Source organism: Marmota flaviventris, chromosome 9 (assembly GCF_047511675.1).
Source record: "Marmota flaviventris isolate mMarFla1 chromosome 9, mMarFla1.hap1, whole genome shotgun sequence".
NCBI lineage: Eukaryota > Metazoa > Chordata > Mammalia > Rodentia > Sciuridae > Marmota > Marmota flaviventris.
In genome coordinates, this window is record NC_092506.1 from 70,275,181 (window position 1) to 70,299,224 (window position 24,044).

A 24,044-nucleotide genomic window follows, 5' to 3' on the forward strand; every position below is an offset into this window, starting at 1 on the left:
CAGAGAAAATCAGCCAAGGGCAGATAAATGAATAGACTCACAGACATACATAGGATGTCAATGGCCAAATTCAATGAAGTCTAATTAAGCTGACTTTGGCAGAGAAGTTGCTCTGGCTCACTCAAAGGCCTATAATGCCACCTTACATTGTCTTACCAGGGCCAGATCCCTTGTTTTTAAGGGATCAGTGGTGGCCTGTACAAGGAGCTATCAACATAGCAATATTTAAAAGCACAAAGATTCAGAGACAACTCTAGTACCTAGTTATAGGAAAATAATTACATTAGTCATGAAAGACTGAACATAAGTCAGACCATGCTTTGAATGCTATCCTAAATTTTGGCAATTTTTTTACATTCAGAGTTCTACCTCCTAATATAGAGGTAGAACAACTAGCATTCCCAGAAACCTGTTAACTTGGATGCAGGTGTGTGACTCATAGTCAGAGAAGAACTGGAGGAAATGAGCAGTATTTGTGGGCCACTGGACAGGAGGAAAACAATCTTCAGCCAGCTCAGTAATGGATACGCTCGTACTTTGGTGATGGTAGCAGTGGAGCACACAGGAAGAGAAGTGGCTTTGAAGTTAAAAGTTTAATTTGGCTAGGCTTTTCTAAACATCAGATTCCAGATGAAAGTGATTACAGACCAACTACAAAGAGAACCTGAGTTGCTTTGGAGTATTTATAACTATTTAGCATTAATTCTAAAATTGGTACATTCACTACTTTTTAATCTCTTTCAATTATCATGATAATTCTTACTCATTCAAATGCATTGTTCCCTACATAAGCAACTGGAATATTTCCATAAGTACTTACACTGATGACAACTGAACAATTTCAACTTAGGTCAGAAAGGAGGGATTCAGAAGAAAACCCAAGTGTTTGAGCAGCTCCTATTTAGAATTAAGAAGCATGGGACCTATTAACCTGAATTTTCTTCTTAAATTTTCACAATCACCCAGAAAATTGGATACTAACATGCCCACTTGACAAAACAGAAGCTAATGACCGAACAATCAGCTAAGTCACTTCTCTAATAGAAAAGAGTGTTCACTTTCACAAGAAAAAACATGTCCATTTTTCCAGATGAAGAAAGAAAGCCAGAATCACAAGCTGGGATCTGGTGGATCCAGGTTCAGCCCTGGATCAATTGCTATTTTATCATCACTTAGTCTAATGATATATGCATAGTGAACTGTCAATTCCTGACAGTTTTCATTATTATTAAGATTTGAACTAATATCTGCCTGTCTCTGAAGTTCACCTGCATCAGAATCTATCACACTGCCTCCTAAATTTCATTGAGGTTGGTGTATACACATATGTCCTCAGTAATAAAAGATATTCAGTATATTTGATGCCCCTTGGACATTGATATTGGCTCACTTCTAGACTGAGGTCATATTTATTCAGAATTTGAAATTGCACAGGGTTGATAATACATTACACAGGAACTACTCCAACCCACTCTTCACCTTCCATGCTAAGTGACATGAAAATGATTTCTAGCTGGTAATTTACGACTGCTAATTTACCTTACCAATATTTTATGAATATGTATTGAATAATTTTACATCAACAGCTTGTTATAAATAAAAAGATGATTGATATTCATCAAAGCCCACAGAATCAATTTTCAATCTCCTGCCTCAAACACAATGTCACTTTGTGATTGTTAGATTTGCAATGACATTAAATGTCTGTCTTGTGAAGTTCCAGTGATGATGCAGGACAGGTACTTACTCAAACAAGTCATCTCTCAGTTACAGCAACAGAATAAGGCAAAAAGGAGAAAGTGGGAATAAAAAAAAATTAAAAAAACCTCTATTAACATTACTTGACAGGTGGCAAAGTATGATGATTACAACAAGGGCTTCTAGAGCCAGACTGCATGGGTTCTAATCTCAGCACTATAACATTACTAGTTGGGTGACCTTGGACAAACAATATAATCCTGCAACTCTAAAGTAGCGTGGTAACAGTACTTTCTGCATTGGTTTATAAAACCTGAAGACTAAAATTTTTAAAACATTTAGGAGAGAATCTGGCATATAGAAAACACTATGCAAATATAACCTAACACAGCAATTATTTGCCATCAGAGGACTTTGGGGGGGGGCAGTTAGAATTTATACTGCTGCACAGGCATAATGTTATATTATGTTAGAATGTGTTTTAGAATATTTATTGTCACTGGTATGAACTTTGACATACTGAAATACCTTATAGCTATGAAAGGTAGTAATTACTGGCAGTCAGACTAATGCAGGGGAGGAGGTACAGGTGTACCTGGGTTTGAATCACAATTCCCCTTGTATGTGACCTAGTGAAAGTTATTTACCTTCCGCAAGTCTCAATTTTTTCATATGTAAAATATGGGTGATAATACTGAAGATTCAAAGTAACGATTATTATAGGGCATATACACCTGTTAACCCAAAATAAAGTATGCATTCAATAAATGTTGATTTTTCTGGATAATTCAATTATCAATTGAATGTCTTTTCAAAGCTTTCTATATGCCATATGCTTGAAATAGGGGAAAAATCTATTTCTTAAGGAGTTTACAGTATATTGAGAAAGAAGGTAGGTCTGGTAAGTGCTATAATACAGGTAAGAGTATAATGCTATGGGATTACAGCAAAAGGGCACCCAAATTGGCCATGGCACAAGTGAGGTAAGGCTGGACAAGGTTAAGAGGAGGGGAAGCCTGAGTTATAAGGAGTTGAATTATATATGATTATCAGATTGACAAGGTGGAGTTACAAGAAAAGGATGACCAAAATCAATAACAAGCCAGAAAACAGTTTGAAACTCTATAAACAAAATTGATGGACTGAAGGAAAGGATTTGTGTTTTAGTCACCTTTTAGTCAGGGCTCACGGTTTCAGAGGTCTCAATCCTAGACAGCCGGCTCCATTCTTCAGGGTTCCAGTCAAGACAGGAACAACATGGCAGAAGAGTGTAGCAAAGGGAAGTAGCTTCCATGGTGATCAGGAAGCAGAGAGAGAGATTCCACTAGCAGATACAAATATATACCCAAAGCCACATCCCAATTCCCACCTCCTCCAGCCACACCCTACCACTTCAGTTACCACTCAGTAGTTAATCCTTATCAGGGAACTAAATCACTGACTGGGTTAAAAATTTTACAACCCGGGGCTGGGGATGTGGCTCAAGCGGTAGCGTGCTCGCCTGGCATGCGTGCGGCCCGGGTTTGATCCTCAGCACCACATACAAACAAAGATGTTGTGTCCGCCGAAAACTAAAAAAATTAATAAATAAAAATAAACAAAAATTCTCTCTCTCTCTCTAAAAAAAATAAAAAATAAATAAAAGGCACTTATTTGATTCCTTAAAAAAAAAGAGAGAGAGAATTTTACAACCCAATCGTTTCTATTCTGAATCTTCTTGCATTGTCTCACATGTGAGCTTTTACGGGACATCTCACATCCATTGGTCTTTATCTTTCTTTGCCTTGTTCTAACTTAATTTAAACATGTCTTTAACTTCTAATTCTAACCTCAACCTTTTATTTCCCTCAATCTGATTTAGATGTTTATTTTAGCATCCCAATCATCATTTTAGGCTATTCAAATTCATCAAGGTTGTTCCTACAGTCAATCCTGCATTCCAACTATTTCTACTGCCTGCAAGGCTCTTCCCTTGATTGTAGATGATTAATTCTATCCTTTTATCTAAATCTTGGCTTAAATTCTCATTCATAATAGCCTGTTTGTTACTTGGTAGTAATTTTTAATTTATTTATTTATTATAATTAGATGCATATAATAACAGAATGCATTTTGATTCATTGTACACAATTACAGCACAACTTTTCATTTCTCTGGTTGTACATGATGTAGTGTTGAACCATGTGTGCAGTCATACATGTACATACATACATTCCACCATCTTTCCTGCCCCCATGTACCCTCCCCTTTTTTCCTCCCCTTTGCCCAACATAGTTCCTTCATTTTTCCCATGCTTCCCACCTATGAGTCAGCATCCACTTATCAGAGAGAACATTTGGCCTTTGGCTTTTGGGAATTGGCTTACTTCACTTAGCATGATATTCTCCAACTCCATCCATTTACCTGAAAATGCCATAATTTTATTCTCTTTTAATGCTGAGTTATATTCCATTGTGTATATATACCACAGTTTCTTTACCCATTCATATATTGAAAGGCATCTAGGTTGGTTCCACAGTTTAGATATTGTGAATTGACCTGCTATAAACATTGATATAGCTGTGACTATAGTATGCTGATATAAATCCTTTGGTTATAGACCGAGGAGTGGGATAGCTAGGTCAAATGGTGGTTCCATTCCAAGTTTCCTAAAGAATCTCCATACTGCTTCCCAGATTGATTGCACCATTTGCAGTCCCACCAGCAATGGATGAGTGTGCCTTTTCCCCCATATCTTCACCAACACTTCTTGTTGTTTGAATTCTTGATAACTGCCATTCTGATTGGTATGAGATGAAATCTTAGAGTAGTTTTGATTTGTATTTCTCTAATTACTAGAGTGTTGAACATTTTTTCATATATTTGTTAATTGAATATATTATCTTCTTCTGAGAAGAGTCTGTTCAGCTCCTTAGCCCATTGATTGGTTTTTTTTTTTTTTTTTTTTTTTTTGGTGTTAAGTTTCTTGAGTTCTTTATATATCCTGAAGATTACTGCTCTATCTGATGTTCAGGTGACAAAAAATTTGTTCCCAAAATGTAGGCTCTCTCTTCACCTCATTGTTTGTTTCTTTTGCTGAGAAGAATCTTTTTAGTGTAAATCCATCACATTTATTGATTCTTGGTTTTATTTCTTGCACTTTAGGAGTCTTGTTAAGGAATCTGGGGCCTAATCCAATGTGGTGAAGATTTGGGCCTACTTTTTCATCTATTAGGCACAGAGTCTCTGGTCTAATTCCCAGGTCCTTGATCCACTTTGAGTTAAGTTGTGTGCATGATGGGAGACAGGAATTTAGTTTCATTTTGATGCATATGGATTTCCAGTTCTCACAGCACCATTTGTTGTTGGTAGTATTTTTGTTGCTATTACTAATATTGTTTTGCATCTTTCATGCCTTATAACAATGCATTTATTTATTTATTATTTATTTTTATATTATTTAATTCCTGTCTTAATAGTGGACTGAAAGCCTCCCAAGGGTGGAAAACATGCCTATTTTTGTAACTAATCATCCCCTAGAAGAAGTTCAGAAATAAAGCCAATACTGAGTAACTGCTATTAAAAGGCTGAATTTGTAACTTCATTGGCTACATATTCTTGCCTCTGCAATTTTATTTACTATTTTCTTGTTCAAGATTTTTTTCTCTTTTGAAAAATATTTTAAACATTTTTTACATTTAAGTGTTGTGAACTTTTATGTCATTATTTTGTTACTATGAGATGCTCATTTTTTTAATTCATCATTTCATTAAATTGATATAGCAAATTTCCCGGCCCTTTCATTATTTCTCAGAGAAGCTTCCCATATTCTGGTTAATATAAATGGGGCTGTAATGAACTCCTCCTCCCTGGGCTATAGTTGATTGAACACATGTGACACCTGGCTCAAAGCTAATCAACTCATTGACTAGCCAGCAACCTAGCCAGCATACCCTTTACCTCTTGGAAATCTCCACCAAGTTGTTGCAATGAGGTAAGATCATGGAGAATTAACATCAGCAGCCAGACTCTCCTTGTATGTGTCAACTGGGAAGAAGTATGAGCTCCTATTCAGAAATAAGCATGGGAGCAGGACAGGTATACAAAGAGGTAGAGACTAAGAAGCAGGGAGCTCCCCAGTTGGGTCTCCACAGAATACTCCTGTGAGGTTTTACTGAGCCCTTCCAATAGCTCTCTTTTTCTTGAATCTACTTAGAGTAAGTTTTGATTCCATGCATCCCAAAGATCCCCAACTAAGACAATCACCTTGTAGGAGGCAGATAGAAAAGAGGGAACAGAGGGCACCATGAGGAAGCCCTGGTCTAAACCAGCAAAGACATTCACTGTCTTTGGTCCTTCCAGCACCTAGAACCCACATTTATCCTAAAATAAGTTACTAAAGTAAGTTCCTAGGCTTTGCTGATATGTAGATATCATGAGGAGAACATGAGACAGGAGACTGAGTTGACATTTGCATTGAAGTTTTTATTAATAATTAACTGAAGTTTAGAAGAAATTGAGAAGTTACATTCACATTTATTCAGGCTTTTGGAATATGGAGGGTTGGTTAGAAACTATATTAGATGTGACCTTTATCCCTCCAGAAAGGGTGAAAGCCATAGCAAGTTAATCTCCCAGGCACCAAAGAAGTAATGAATTTCCAAAGTCCATGGATCTTTGTCTATTCAAAGACAGATCTTCTGGGATTTTTTTTTCTTATTTCTTCAGTTCTTTTCCTCAGTATCAAGATTTTCTAACTCCTATATTGAAAGACTTTTTTTTCAGTCATATTTATTTAAAATCAGTTTCTCCCTGCCACAATATTTTCTCTGGGCTTCCTTGTTTTTCGAGGAGGTGGAAAGAAACAGAAGAGGAAAAGGAAAAGAACAGTAATGGAAGGAGCACTTCAGCAGTGTTACCTCACCCTTCTCCGTTATATAATGCAACTCCAAATGTGAGCTCTAGCAGAGCAAGGGTTTGTCTATTTGTATCACCAGCTCCTGGAAGAGTACATAGTATATCATAGGCCCTTGATACATTTTGATTGTTATTAAATTAATTATTCTGTTTAAAAAATGATCATGAAACAGCCCTCTGACCACTCAACTATAAAAGTACAACAGAAGCTTTCAGGTTCTGCAACCAGACAAACAACACAGCTATGTTTCCCTGACTGTTGTTGCAATAACATACATGGTTATGGTTTATAACTCACAACTATCCTGTAAAACATTTTTATATGAAAGTCTCTTGAGTTATGCATTGAATTTTCCCCATTGTTTGGGGGATTTTAATTGTGCCAAATAGCACTATAATTTACTATAAAATTTATTTCTAAGAAATTATGCTCTGAAGACTAGAGATGTGACTCAGTGGTAGAATGCTTACCTACATGCATCAAGCCTGGGTTCAATCCCCAGAACCATAAAAAATGAAGAAATTGTGCTCTGAAACATGGATGCAAATGTAGGTTACATTAAGACCATATTAAAGCATAAAAAATGCATAAGCTGATTATGATAAAATTGTAAACCCATGAGCTCTGGATGCAGCTCATACTAGAGAATTTGTCTAGCATGCTCAAGACTTTAAATTTCTTACCCAGCAGTAATAAAATAAAAAGGAAAGAAAAATAAAAAAGGGGGATCCAACATGGCGGCCGGCGAGGAAGCAGCACTTTCAGTATCTCCACATTAACGGGATCAGAAAGACCCATTAATACACCTAAATTCTACCTACTGAGGAACTTCTAGCAAAATTCTGCTGAAAGGAGACCTGCCGGGAATTAGTAAGTTTATTAGAGGTGACAGTTTGTCCCAGACGAGTGAATCTTGACCACGCGGCGCAGAGGTCCAGTCCCGTGGCCTCCGCCTGCCCAGCTCTGCAAGCGGCCCCCGGCAGCCCGGCACGGTGAGAAGGGTCCCCGCCCTCCCGGCTCTGCTGGCGGCCCCGCTCCCGCTGCAAACGGCCCCCCCCCTGCCAGCCCGGCTCTGCGAACGCCCCCTCCCACCCGGCAAACGGCCCCCGTTTGGTCCAGAAACGGCTCTGGACCAACAGGATTGAGAGACTGTCAACACACTGAGGGCAAAACTCAGCCCGGAGGGCACAGCTTTGCCTACAAGAAGAGAAGAAAATGGATCGCTAAGACCTAATTTTATTTCTTATTTTATTTTTTCTCTCCCTTTTCCCCTTTTTCTTTCCCCTTCCAAGTTTTATTGTTCTGTCCATTCTCCTCTATGCTATCTATCTCCCTCTCCTTCTTTCTTTTCAAGAGCACCTTCCTTCCCCTTCCCCCCAACTTTCATCCCAAGCATTACATCCTCCATTTCATGTAACTGTCTAAATGCAAACAGGTGAATGTTTCGAGGCCGTCTATAGTGCTCCTAAATACCTAGCTACTACCAACACCCTGATCCAATTGACGGTTAGTATCCCCCTTCAGTAGAGCAATCTTCTAAAGTAGCCAAGGCATACTAACCCTTATACCTTCATAGCACCTAACCTAAAGTCCTAAGAACAAACAACAAATCACTATATGCATACAAAATCCGGAAGCCCTTTATAAATTGAATGAACCAGCTCTAAAGTACAATAAAGCCCAACATCTCTAGGCATAATCTCCCACCACAAAGGAGAGACAACAGAGATATACAAAGCCAAAACAAATGTATAGGAGAAAGCAGTTACAAAGCAGTCAAACAGAGCTGGAAAGTAACGTGAACAACATGAAAAAACAAGGGAAAAAAGGATTACAGATAATGCAGGACAACTTAAATCTACAGGAGGACCTAGAAGCATCAGAAACATGGACAGGGTAGGAAATCAAGGCATACCTAACTCAGATGGAACGGAATATTAGAGAAGACATGAGACAGCAAGTCCAAGTATTGAAAGTATATTTTGAAAACGAACTAAACAAACAAATTCAAACTGCAAAGAACGAACTTTACCAGGAGATAGAGATCTTAAAAAAAAAACAAACAGTAATTTTAGAAATGCAAGAAACCATAAACCAGATTAAAAACGCTAACGAGAATATTACAAATAGACTAGATCAAGTAGAAGTCAGAACATCAGATAATGAAGAAAAAGTTTATCAACTTGAAAAGAATATAGTCAACACAGAAAAGATGCTTAAATCTCATGAGCAATCTATCCAAGAGATATGGGACCTCATCAAAAAACCAAATTTGAGAGTCATTGGGATAGAAGAAGGCACAGAGGTTCAAACCAAAGGAATGGACAACTTATTAAATGAAATAATCCTAGAAAACTTCCCAGAGATTAAAGATGGAATGGACTGCCAAATCCTGGAAGCCTACAGGACCCCAAATATCCAAAACCGTAATGGACCAACTCCAAGACATATAATTATGAAGATAGCCAACATACAGAACAAGGAGAGAATATTAAAAGCTACGAGAGAAAGGAGGCAGATTACATTCAGGGGTAAACCAATTAGGTTAACGGCTGATTTTTCATCACAGACTTTGAAAGCGAGAAGATCCTGGAACAATGTATTTCAAACGCTGAAAAATAATGGATTCCAACCAAGAATACTGTATCCAGCAAAATTAAGCTTCAGATTTGACAATGAAATTAAAATCTTTCATGATAAACAAAAGCTAAAAGAATACACAGCCAGAAAACCAGCACTGCAAAGCATTTTGGGCAAAATTCTACAAGAAGAGGAATGGAAAAATAGTGCCCAAAACTAACAGCGGGAGGTATCTCAGTAAAGGGGGAGGAAAATAACCAAAAAGTAAAAACTAGCCAAACTAAAATAAATAAACATGACTGGAAGTACAAATCATATTTCAATTGTAACCTTAAATGTTAATGGACTAAACTCACCAATCAAGAGACACAAGCTAGTAACCTGGATCAAAAAAACAAATCCAACAATATGCTGCCTTCAAGACACTCACATGATAGGAAAAGACATACACAGGCTGAAGGTGAAAGGTTGGGAAAAATCATACCACTCACATGGCCCTCGGAAGCAAGCAGGAGTGGCCATACTCATATCGAATAAAATCAACTTCAAACCTAAGTTAATCAAAAGGGATAAAGAAAGTCACTATATCCTGTTAAAAGGAACCATCCACCAACAAGACATAACAATTATCAATTTGTATGCACCAAACAATGGTGCGGCAACGTTCATAAAACAAACTCTCCTCAAGTTCAAGAGTCAAATAGTCCACAACACAATAATAATGGGTGACTTCAACACACCGCTCTCGCCATTAGACAGATCCTCCAGACAAAAGCTGAATAAAGAAACTATAGAACTCAATGACACAATCAATAACCTAGACTTAACCGACATATATAGAATATATCAATCATCATCAAGTGGATACACATTCTTCTCAGCAGCACATGGATCTTACTCAAAAATAGATCATATATTATGCCATAGGGCAACTCTTAGTAAATATAAAGGTGTGGAGATAATACGATGCACCATATCTGATCATAATGGAATGAAACTGGAAATCAATGATAAAAGAAGGAAGGAAAAATCCTGCATCACATGGAAAATAAACAATATGTTACTGAATGATCAATGGGTTACAGAAGACATAAAGGAGGAAATCAAAAAATTCTTAGAGATAAACGACAATTCAGACACAACATACCGGAATCTATGGGACACAATGAAAGCAGTTTTAAGAGGGAAATTCATTTCCTGGAGTTCATTCCTCAAGAAAAGAAAAAACCAACAAATAAATGAACTCACACTACATCTCAAAACCCTAGAAAAGGAAGAGCAAAACAACAGCAAATATAGCAGAAGACAAGAAATAATTAAAATCAGAGCGGAAATCAACGAAATTGAAACAAAAAAAAATCATTGAAAAAACTGATAAAACTAAAAGTTGGTTCTTTGAAAAAATAAATAAGATCGGCAGACCCTTAGCCATGCTAACGAAGAGAAGAAGAGAGAAAACTCAAATTACTAACATACAGGATGAAAAAGGCAATATCACAACAGACACTATGGAAATACAGAAGATAATTAGAAAGTATTTTGAAACCCTATATTCTAATAAAATAGAAGACAGTGAAGATATCGATAAATTTCTTAAGTCATATGATCTGCCCAGATTGAGTCAGGAAAGCACACACAATTTAAACAGACCAATAACAAAGGAAGAAATAGAAGAAGCCATCAAAAGACTACCAACCAAGAAAAGCCCTGGACTGGATGGGTATACAGCGGAGTTTTACAAAACCTTCAAAGAAGAATTAATACCAATACTTTTCAAGCTATTTCAAGAAATAGAAAAAGAAGGAGCTCTTCCAAATTCATTCTATGAGGCCAACATCACCCTGATCCCGAAACCAGACAAAGACACTTCAAAGAAAGAAAACTGTAGACCAATATCTCTAATGAACATAGATGCAAAAATTCTCAATAAAATCCTGGCGAATCGAATACAAAAGCATATCAAAAAATTGTGCACCATGATCAAGTAGGATTCATCCCTGGGATGCAAGGTTGGTTCAATATACGGAAATCAATAAATGTTATTCACCACATCAATAGACTTAAAGATAAGAACCATATGATCATCTCGATAGATGCAGAAAAAGCATTCGACAAAGTACAGCATCCTTTATGTTCAAAACACTAGAAAAACTACGGATAACAGGAACTTACCTCAACATTGTAAAAGCTATATATGCTAAGCCTCAGGCTAACATCATTCTAAATGGAGAAAAACTGAAGGCATTCCCGCTAAAATCTGGAACAAGACAGGGATGCCCTCTCTTGCCACTTCTATTTAATTTAGTCCTTGAAATACTAGCCAGAGCAATTAGACAGACAAAAGAAATTAAAGGCATAAAAATAGGAAAAGAAGAACTTAAAATATCACTATTTGCAGTTGACATGATCCTATACCTAGAAGACCCAAAAGGGTCCACAAAGAAACTACTAGAACTAATAAATGAATTCAGCAAAGTGGCAGGATATAAAATCAACACGCATAAATCAAAGGCATTCCTGTATATCAGCAACAAAACTTCTGAAATGGAAATGAGGAAAACCACCCCATTCACAATATCCTCAAAAAAAATAAAATACTTGGGAATCAACCTAACAAAAGAGGTGAAAGATTTATACAATGAAAACTACAGAACCCTAAAGAGAGAGATGGAAGAAGATCTTAGAAGATGGAAAAATGTACCCTGTTCATGGATAGGCAGAACCAACATCATCAAAATGGCGATATTACCCAAAGTTCTCTACAGGTTCAACACAATGCGAATCAAAATCCCAACGGCATTTCTTGTAGAAATAGATAAAGCTATCATGAAATTCATATGGAAAAACAAAAGACCCAGAATAGCAAAAGCAAGTCTAAGCAGGAAGTGTGAATCAGGAGGTATAGCGATACCAGATTTCAAACTGTACTACAGAGCAATAGTAACAAAAACAGCATGGTACTGGTACCAAAACAGGCAGGTGGACCAATGGTACAGAATAGAGGACACAGAGACCAATCCACAAAATTACAACTTTCTTATATTTGATAAAGGGGCTAAAAGTATGCAATGGAGAAAGGATAGCATCTTCAACAAATGGTGCTTGGAAAACTGGAAATCCATATGCAACAAAATGAAACTGAATCCCCTTCTCTTGCCATGCACAAAAGTTAACTCAAAATGGATTAAGGAGCTTGATATCAAATCAGAGACTCTGTATCTGATAGAAGAAAAAGTTGGCTCCGATCTACATATTGTGGGGTCGGGCTCGAAATTCCTTAATATGACACCCATAGCACAAGAGTTAACAACAAGAATCAACAAATGGGAATTACTTAAACTAAAAAGTTTTTTCTCAGAAAGAGAAACAATAAGAGAGGTTCATAGGGAGCCTACATCCTGGGAACAAATTTTTACTCCTCACACTTCAGATAGAGCCCTAATATCCAGAGTATACAAAGAACTCACAAAATTAAACAGTAAGATAACAAATAACCCTATCAACAAATGGGCCAAGGACCTGAACAGATACTTCTCAGAGGAGGACATACAATCAATCAATAAGTACATGAAAAAATGCTCACCATCTCTAGCAGTCAGAGAAATGCAAATCAAAACCACCCTAAGATACCATCTCACTCCAGTAAGATTGGCAGCCATTATGAAGTCAAACAACAATAAGTGCTGGCGAGGATGTGGAGAAAAGGGTACACTTGTACATTGCTAGTGGGACTGAAAATTGGTGAGGCCAATATGGAAAGCAGTATGGAGATTCCTGGGAAACCTGGGAATGGAACCACCATTTGACCCAGCTATCACCCTTCTCGGTCTATTCCCTGAGGACCTTAAAAGAGCATACTATAGGGATACTGCCACATCAATGATCATAGCAGCACAATTCACAATAGTTAGACTCTGGAATCAACCTAGATGCCCTTCAATAGATGAATGGGTAAAAAAAATATGTGGCATTTATACACAATGGAGTATTACGTAGCACTAAAAAACGACAAAATCATGGATTTTGCAGGGAAATGGATGGCATTAGAGCAGATTATGCTAAGTGAAGCTAGCCAATCCTTAAAAAAAAATGCCAAATGTCTTCTTTGATATAAAGAGAGCAACTAAGAAAAGAACAGGGAAGAAGAGCATGAGGAAAAGATTAACATTAAACAGAGACGAGTGGGTGGAGAGAAAGGGAGAGAGAAGGGAAACTGTATGGAAATGGAAGGAGACCCTCATTGTTACACAAAATTACATATAAGAGTTTGTGAGGGGAAAGGGAAAAAAAACAAGGGAGAGAATTAAACAACAGCAGATCGGGTAGAGAGGGAAGATGAGAGGGAAGGGGAGGGGGGGATAGTAGGGGATAGGAAAGGCAGCAGAATACAACAGTCATTAATATGGTATTATGTAAAAATGTGGATGTGTAACCGATGTGATTCTGCAACTTGTATTTGGGGCAAAAATGGGAGTTCATAACCCACTTGAATCAAATGTATGAAAGATGATATGTCATGAGCTTTGTAATGTTTTGAACAACCAATAAAAAAAAATAAAAATAAAAAATAAAAAAGAAACATACAAACAAAGAAAAATATCATAAATCCCGAATCAAAAGGCTGGAAGTGAAGACATCTACTCCAATTTTCTGGCTTCTAATGTATGAAAAAGGATGCATGAAGTTGATAATATGAAGATTTAAAATCTCTTTTGTACCATAACACATTTTTAAAAAATAATAAAAGGGAGAATAAAATTGTATCAAATATTTACAAAAAATATTATTCAAGGAAATAACTATTAGATCGAAAGTCCTTATAAAGTAAAAAAAAAAGCACTGGGATCATAACAGAATAACAAAGAATACAAATGAAAAAAGTCACAAAAGAGGAAACACAGTTAATAATAAAACATGTAAATATTATTTAATAAAGTAACTTCAATTATAGCAATATAGTAATTAACTATATCAAGAGTGAGGTAACATCTTTCATGTTATATATGTCTTTAGTGAATTTACTCATTGTGGAAAGCAATAAAGTATAACTTTTCTATATGGTTCGTAATGTTTTATTCTGTTTCCTCTCTTTGGAAAAACACTAGAAATCAAGGGCATGAAAACAAACTTATTGACACTAATCATATCTCTGGAATTCAAAATATAGAAAAAGTCCAATCCAAGAAGAAGTTAATCACAGAATTACTTATACTGATGACAAAAATGGAAATAAGCAACTTAATTATTCAACCTTGAGAAATGATGAAGTAAATTCTGATACCAATTTACTGAAATATTATGCAGTCATTAAAAATTCAGGTTTTGAATACTACTCAAAATGCAAACTAACCATTAACTGAACAAAGCCAGATATAAAAATATCATGTGGATTTTTATAACAGTTCTCTAACATAAATTAAAACAAATATTCATGAAAATTTCTGAGATGCAACACACCAAATAATAATAGTAACAGTAGAAATAATAATAATCAAGCTAAGAACATAGAGATCCATTCCATTCAAACTGACACAAGCCCATATCCAAAAAGCCGGGAAATTATTAGCCACTAGAAACAAATAAACAACTGAATAAGTATATAAATCTACATTAAACATGTAAAAAATCAAAAATATAATGAAATGATGGCTCAATACTTTCACAGGCTACAGAAACTTTCTGTGATAAAATCAGAAAAAAATGGGAGGAAACTATTAAGAAGTTGATTTATGACTACAAAAAAAAGTATAATAGATTGTCTTTTAAAGGTTTACCAAAATGGTATTCTGTTGCAAATAATCTCAGCAAACCCACCCCAGGTTTTAGTATACCCATGTCTCTCATAATAAAGCTAAATTTATCTTTTTACAGTTTGCTAATCTTTTTATTATTAACTATCAGTAAAGATGAAATTATGATCTATAATAGAGCTATAAATTCTATATAAACATATAGCATCATAACAGAAATATTTATATTATTTTAAACCAAATCTGATTACATACACTTTCACCTTCAAGAAGTTCAATGATGTAACTAAACCAAGTTTATTCAGAAAAGAAAAAAAAAAGATCCCTACTTAGATACTTCTCTTTTTCTTTTCATGAAAAAAAAGATGAAAATCCTAAAATTTCCTCCTATTCTGTACTATCAAAGTGTAAGACCTGGTAGATAGCACGATTTTAATGGAGTGCTCCAATTAGCTATTGGTTCTAGAAAGTGTGCCTGGAAGTCACTAAAGCAATGAAAAATTTCAAAAGAGAAAAAAAAATATATAAGAAATTGAAATGTGATTGTCTCTTGAAGCAAAGATATGAATAAGCCTGGCAGAAGACTGAAACTTAGTGAGATATAATGAAAGAATTTTTAAGAAAGAAGATGTCTAATCTTGGATTTTATATTTTTAAAGTCTCCAAAGCAAAAACTCCTCTGTAAAGAAAGGGTACTACAACATGTATGCTCTTTGTGAATGGCTTGAGGAGAAACTATGGAAAAGAGGACCATGTATCTTATTCAAATTGGTGGTAATAAACTGGTAAACAAGAAGGTACAGTGATGTGGAATGTTTTTGGACTTGTGGGGCCATAAGCCCTGGGAAGGCTAGGGATGTCTGTCTTATTCTTCACAGCTTAGAAATTGAGCCAAAACTGAGCAGATCTCAAACAAGTACATACTAAAAAAATGAACAAACTACCATTGATAGGCAAACACCAAACACAGCAATGTGAGAACACAGGGCAGAAAGTGTTCAACTCTTCCTGGAAATAGGAAGAAATATTTCTGAAGCTTAATTGGATAAGGTCCAATTTGAGGAAACTTTTGAGCTGTTCAGAAAGCAGCAAGATGAATGAATTCTAGCCAGAGAGGACAATACATCCAGGAGCACAGATGGGGACATGGCCTGGTGCATCTGGGGATCTAAGGATTGTTTGGTGTGCCTCAATCTCAGAGTACACATGAGAGTGTGAGAGAGTACCAGGAGAAAGACTGAAAGACAAGTAGAGGCCAAATCCTACAGACCATATTCCATTGGGTTTGTAAATTTTCCTACAGAGAAATGGTCCTGTACATATGGGAAAAAAAGTAAGATTATTATCTCTTTTGTTCAGGACACTACACTCTGATGAATACAATTCCTGAAAGAACCCCTGTGGTAATTTGGATATGCACTCTCATCCATGCTAAAGAAAATGACAGTTGGCACCATCTAAAACATGTTCATTAGATGCCCAGAGGTATGGGGCACTTCAGCTCACAGGTCAGCAGCACAACACACCAGACAATGAGACAAGGAGACTCCCTTGCCTGTCAGTGCAGTGTCAATAGAGATCAGATGATGCCGGGATGAGATAACATCCCTTTATACTCATAAATTGATACACATAAAATCATAATTGAAATCCTAATACATCTAGGAGAAAAACCTAATTAGGATCATAAGAGTGTAGCACTGAAATATAAGGAGCGTAGGAAAAGAAGCTCCAGGTCTTTTGATTATCGTATGCCTAAAATCTGCATATTCATGCTCATCTGGAAACTTGCCGTGAGCAATGTGGTCCTTATGCTCCTTCTGCAACTGCCATATTCCTTCCCCCACCCCTTGATCCTTCAAGTAAATATTTGATTTTTTTTTAAAAGAAGCAAGAAGTCCCCAAAAAAACCAAAGGCTGAATGTTCTCTCTGATATGTGGATGCTAACACACAAGATGGGAGAACAGGGGCAGAATAGAAGTTCATTGGAGCAGATAAGGGGAAATGAAGGGAAGGGCATGGGATTAGGAAAGACAATGGAATGAATCCGACATAACTTTCCTATGTTCCCATATGAATACACCACCAGTGAAACTCCACATCATGTACAACCACAAATATGGGAAATTTATACTCCATGTATGTATGATATGTCCAAATATACTCTATTGTCATGTATATCTACAGAGAACAAATTTAAAAATTGCAAAAAAATAAAAAGAAGCAAGTAATGGCAAGGGTGGGAAAGCAAAATTTCATCACTGTATTTTGAAGTCTCAAACAAAATTGACAATTCAACTTTCCTTATTCTTTCATATGCTGTTAATTTTTCCTGACATTAGTGGCAATTCATGATATTTTTGTGTAGGGTTCTGTGTTTGGGGTTGGGGTATCTGATAACTTCATGATTGTGGCATGCTTGGTGGCTAGGAAGTTTCTGTGCAAAGACACAGAATGCCTTGCTGCTGGGAAAACTTCTGTGCAAAGACACAGGATGCCTGGCTGCTATAGCAATGTTCTTCATGAGGAGGCTCTGTGTTAGAGTCTTATCAGCCTTGACCTCTATCTCAAGCACACAGCTCCTAGGATTAAAGGGACTCTCTTGTAAGACAACCACAATGTTTCACTGAACCTAAACCTGCCCACATAACAGTACCTTTATACAATGAACTTCCTTGAGAGCTACACAAAGCTCTTATCATTGCACATTGCATCATAGTATGTAACTGAGGAATAAGCTGCATAATGTTGCTAAATCTGTAACCTGCCTAGTAATACAATGAACAATATGTACTAATGATGCCAATAACCTAAAGGAACCTATTGATAAAGAGGTTAAATAAAGCATGACAGCTTGGCCCTTCTGCCATTCTGCCATCATTCTTTCCTGCCTCTGCATCTTGTCTCTGTGTCTCTTTTTATTTTCCTTACATTTTTGCAAAACTATAGACCAATGATAAAGACCCAGAAGGCAGGTACAGTAGCCTAGTGAAAAGGAAAGGGAGAGAGGACAGCTGACAAGAAGCCCTAGGACAGAGTCCATAGAATATTAACAGGACTATGAAGAGATATCTGGGGTTCAAGAACCAGAATGAGCCAGGCACAATGACACATGCCTTAATCCCAGCAGCTCAGGAGGCTAAGGCAAAGACAATCACAAATTCTAAGTCAACCTCAGCAATTTAACAAAGCTCTAAGCAACTCAGTAAGACTCTGTCTCTAAATAAAATATAAAAAAGGGCTGGGGATGTGGCTTACTGGTTGAGCACCCCTGGGTTCAATCCCTCATTTTAAAAAAAACTAGAATGGACAAAATATTTGATCTTATTTTTGCTTATCACTAATTGAAATTCAGCATTTTCATAAACTATAAATTACAAAGCAGATAAATGTCACTTTATCACCAGGAGAAAAGATAAATATTTTCATGTAGGATAGCCACTTACACCAATCACCATTTTGAACTTTCAGTAGTATTTAGACTTGTCCCTAGTCACACTGAATCACAGTCTTTCTGTCTAGCAACAGGACTAGTTTTCATGTCAGGTCTGGAAGCCCAACTCTCTAAAATATTCTATAAGTTTGTTATTTAGTTTATAGTCATTACATTCCATTGAAATTTCACCTCACTGCAGTTAAAATGGCAATCATCAAGAATACAAATAAAAATAAATGCTGGCAAGTATGTAGAGGAAAAGATACACTCATACATTCTTGGCAGGCCTGCAAATTAGTAGGCCAATTTGGAAAGCAGTATAGAGATTCCTCACTATCTATCCTGTCACAGCTATCCCACTCCTTGGTATTACAGAGAAGATCTAAAATCATCATACTACAGTAAGACAGTCACATCAATGTTTATAGCAGTGCAATTTACAACAGCCAACTTATGGAACCAGCTAGGTATCTTTCAACAGATGAATGGATAAAGAAAATGTGGTACATGTATGAAGTGCTACTCAGCATAAAGAATGAAATTATGGTATTTGCTGGTAAATGGATGAAACTAGTGAACATCATGCTAAGTGAAATAAGCCAGAATCAAAAAGTGAAGAGTCAAATGTTTTCTATCATATGCTGAAACTAAAGCAAAGTAAGCAGGGAAAAAGTGGGGTGGGGACTGATTTCCATGAAAATAGAAACAAGATCAGTGAAGTAAAGGAAGGGGACTGAGGGGGATAGAGGAAGGAAAGGGAAAGGGAAGAACTGCAGAATGAATTTGACCAAATAATATAATATTCATATATATATATATTTATCCTCCATAATTTTATATATCTTTTACAATTAAAAAATTGTAAGTGCTCTAAAAGCTATATTAGACTGTCAAAAAAGTGTGCACCACACACACAAGATGATCTCTTGGCATAGCATAAATTATCTTCTAGAAATTAAGAGACACAAATCATTATCATCTTTCTTTCTATATTCAATTTGGTGTCTTTAAAAGGTAAATTAGGGGTAAAGTGAAAGGTTGGTAGCCCCCACTAATTAGAATGAAAGCAATAGGACTAGTTTTCATATCAGATCTGGAAGCACAACTCTCTCTCTCTCCCCATATATATATATATGGAGGGAGGGAGAGAGAGAGAGAGAGAGAAAGAGAGAGAGAGAGAGAGATGGATAGATATATTCACCACAATGAATTCTGCCTTTATGCATATCTACAAAGCACCTATTTATAAAACAGATAAATAAACACAAGTCCAGTATAGTAGAGGAAAGGAAACAGGGAAAAGGAGAAGGGAAGGGAAAAAAGAAGTACTGGAGATTGAATAGAGCAAATTATATTCCATGTATGTATAAATAAGTCAAAGTGAACCCCACTATAATGCAATAGCTATAATGCACTAATAAAATGTTTTTAAAATATCTACATTTTTTAATGATCAGTAACCCCTGAAATAAGAAGTGTTTCTCTAGATTTTTTTCCTTTAGAAACAAATAGGAAGAAAAACAAGCAAGGAGAGTTACAAGCAACCAAGAATGGAGCAGGGAGCAAAGACGTAGCTTCCAAAAAGAGATGAGCACTCTAAAACCCCTGGGCCTATCAGAGTAAGACAAGAGGGCACACACCAAGTGCCACTCTGTGATTGGAGAAAAGGACACTAAGGTTAGGAACCATGTGCTACTCTCCCAAATTTTCTCAAGAAATTCCAAAGACAGAAAATTTGCCAAGAAGCTACTGTGCACAATTTCTAGGAATACTTCCATATTCGGATGCAACATTTATTAAAGCCCCTGCATAACATGGCCACTGTGGCTTTCTTCTAATTCTGGAATATAATTGATTTTAGAAGTCCAAAACCCCTTCATCGTTCTCACTGCCACATTGCTTGCTTCCCACTAAGTCCTATGAAAGGGACAGAGAACTTCCACGCTGGTGTAAAATGCTGATTCCCCATAGGAACTTGGAAGTCCCCATTCTCAAGAATACTGGGTTTCTGAAGAGAGAGGAAAAGGGAAAGAAGCAGCATTTCTTCAGTGCCAGACATGTGATGAATATTTATTTTAGTTAATCCTTAAGGCAATAATTTAGGGAAATATTACTATCACCATTTTTCAGCAAACTCAAACTCAAAGGAATTAATTAATTTACTCAAGTTTGTATAAAGCAGTCAAGGCTACTTGGCTCCAAACCTCTTATTCTATATCTGCTGTGCTCTTTAGAATCGTAAACAAGAATTCACATTACAGAACCAAATCCAGGCTTCTTCAATTCCACAGAATCATGATTTTGATTGGATTTTTTATCTCACTATGCCTCAATTAGTTCATTTGTAAGATGTGGATGACATTATTTACTTCACTTAACACAATGCATTTAACACATAATAAGTGGACAATAAAAGTAAACTATTTCATCATGACACAGGGGAAAAAACTAAGAAAGAGAAGGCAGCAAGAAACCAAAGACAGCAAGCCAGGACCTTGTGTCTCACATGATTTGCACAGCATTTTGATCCATTTTATAATTCAGAAAACACTTATTGCATGTACAATAAATACAAAGGACTCTGAAACACACAAAGATGGCTTGAACCAGTTTCAAATTTTGAAGATTTGTCCCCTAAGAATTATTGAGATATTACCATGGACTATGCGAGTGAGATTACATAAATGTAAAGCCAGAGTTTCATTACATTGTATTGTAATTTGGGGCTTGACATGCTTCTCTTCATTTATACAGAGGATCTCTTGAAAGCAGAAACTCTTAGACTGTATTACCTTCTCAGTGTCAATCCCAGTTCCCTGAACACGTTTACTTAGCAACCATTTCAGAAAGAAGGGAGGGGAGGTGGGAAGTAAGAAGAAAGTGGAAAAGAAAGAAGCAAGAGCAGGAACAGATAAGGGAGAGGATCTACAAGGCAGCACAATCAGAGGGTTGTGGTATGTCAGAGGCAGGCAAAATTAACTGTCTGGGAGGATTGTGGCATTTGACATAGATAAGGTATTTTCAGGGATAAGTTGATACTTAGTCATTCATTATGCCTGATGCATAGGAAAACTCAATAAATGTGTATGCATTGGATGAGTGAATGGATTAATAGCACAGGGCGTGAGAGAATCTTGAGAAATCACTGTAGGACTTTGGGCATGCCATTTATCTTTCCAGTTAGACTGTTCAGCTCTCCAGACGAAAGAAATCACAGGCCCGTGCTTTTTAATGTCTCCTACAAACATTTTCATTCCCAAATTAATTTTGTCAGTTTATTATCTGAAAAATATAAAAGAGAGTAACTTTACACTCTGCTAGATGATAACTAACCCACACTTTATAATTCTATGCTACCCTGTGGCTTCATGTAGATAATTTGCAAACACTGGGCACATAAAGAGTTATAGGCTCTACAACTTTTTATAATGTCTGAGATTCGTTTAACATGCTAAACCAGAAAAAAAAATGTATCTAGTGCTTTTTAAATGACACATTTTCATGTCCCAGGGAAGTAGGAAGGCCTGCACAGTAAAAATCAAGAAGCTGACAAGTTACATGAGCAACCTTCTTTGTATCTTTCCTGGACTAGCAGCTTCGATGTTCTGCCTCATTAAATAAAACTGCTTTCTATTCCCTGTGCTATTGAAAAGACAGGTCATAATACCTGAGAACTGAACCGACATTTAGAGCTCATTCTCCCCCCTACAGATGTTCAGCAGTGAGAGCACAGTCTGAAACAAAGATGGTGAGCAAGGGGAAAGGACAAGATAAGATGGGAAATTATTTAAATGCATCCTCTGCAGAGACTATTAAGGTCATCTAACAATGTTATGACTCCTTGAGGAAAAGAGTGGGTGGGAGAAAGGAAGAGAGGCACTCAATAAGGGAGAAAAAAAGAAGGAAATAATATGGTAGGCTGCAGCTTGCAATTTTCAAAAAGGGAATATTTGCATTTACTGAGATGTATTCTGTATGAAATCCTGGGCAAGGCATTGCAGATACTGAGATACATGAGTCACAGTCCCTGTCTGTGAGCTCTTATAATATAATGTGAAAACAGGTTTGTAAGCAGATGTCTTCATTGTAATACAAGGGCCATATTAGAGGCTTTTACACCATGCGTCAAGACTCGGAACTTTCAGTGAGCCAGTAACATGAGGAAGAACAAAACTTATGTGAATTCTAGCACTGCCATTTATCGTCTTGTGAATTTTTGCCCAAATTACATAATTTCATTTAGCTTTTTCTTCCTATTTTAATAGTAACTAACTTCTAAGGACTGTTGAGGATATTAGATGAGACAACATACGTGAAAGTTTTTATCTCACAGCATGCACCATAGAAGTTATAATGTGTGCTTGCTATATTCTTTGAGAATAGTCAATTCTGTTCTAGAAGACAATAAAAATAAAGAGAATTAATGAAATCTATTAGAAATGTTAAGCTTGAACCAGAAATCAGCAAGTACTTTGTAAAACATAGGTAGAATTCACAAGATATAATATCAATAGTAAGTAATTTAGAAACTCAAAAGACAAGTTCAAAATGGATAGAATACACAGAATGTATGAGAGAATATATCCAAAACCTGTAATCGCTCCTAGGCTAATTAACAAGTTACAGCTAAGCCAGGTATACTTGCTCCTGCACCTCTTAAAAGACCAGTTTTGTATTTGGACCCCAGGTGCCTTCTGTTTGTTGGTACCTGGGGCTCTTTTGTCCAAATTTCAATTCTGGTCTTTGTATACAGAACATCAAGGAGGAAGGCTGAGACAATGGGGAGAGACAGACAGACAGAGACAAACATCTACAGAAAATAGACACATAGCATAACTTGGGTATTGTGATCTATACATATCAATTGCATTTTAGACCAAGTCTATTAGTTCACCTGATCTCTTTCCCCTAGCTTCTGTTTTACTTGCTCTCACTGTTTTGAATTAATTTGCCACTCAAGCATGTCCATTTAGTCTGTGAACCTTTCTATCTCATGACCTCTGAGATTGCCTAGTAGCTTAAAAGGACACTGCCATTGCTTCAAGATAATTTCCCACATGTCAAAACTTGTGCATATTACTTCCTTCCCTTCTTCTATCTTACTGAAATATAACTCAAGAATAAGTCACAGCACGTTTTGGAATTGGTATGGGTCGATTACATTTTTCTATTTGATTCTATTTGTAAAACATACACCTATCTTTGCATGTTCCACTCACAGCTTATGCTGCAGAAGCATCCCCTCACACAACGCCATCCCTCTGGTGGTAGCACATGGTTTAGGGATAGCTTGAGTCCAACATCAGCCAATCATTAGTTGACTGGTGACTGAAATTAATGAGATCCAGGTCAGAAAGGTTAGCTAGACAAGTCATATAAAATGTTGAGAATATGAACCTGAGAAATTGTTGTCAGTTATAAAGATGAATTAATTGAAGTTGGTAGAATATGTTATGGCTGAAGGCTGGTATAGAATGCAGGTTAAAAGATGAGTCATTTTCAGTATGATGAAAAAGGAAGAGAATGTTGGTCTATAGAATGAAAGAAAGAAGAAGATTCACAGATAGCAGAAAAGATGCCACTGAAGAGCAACCACAGATTCCTCATGGATCAGAAGGATGAGAAATTTTGCCTTAGTTGCAACTTTCAATTTCTTTAGTGAGGTCCGGACATTCAGAAGCT

At 36.6% G+C, this 24,044-nt stretch overlaps 1 pseudogene; it reads right to left on the reverse strand.

Annotated features, from left to right (window-relative positions):
• Positions 1 to 24,044, reverse strand: part of LOC114098622 (ubiquitin-conjugating enzyme E2 E1 pseudogene) — a 65,414-nt pseudogene that overhangs the window by 33,895 nt on the left and 7,475 nt on the right.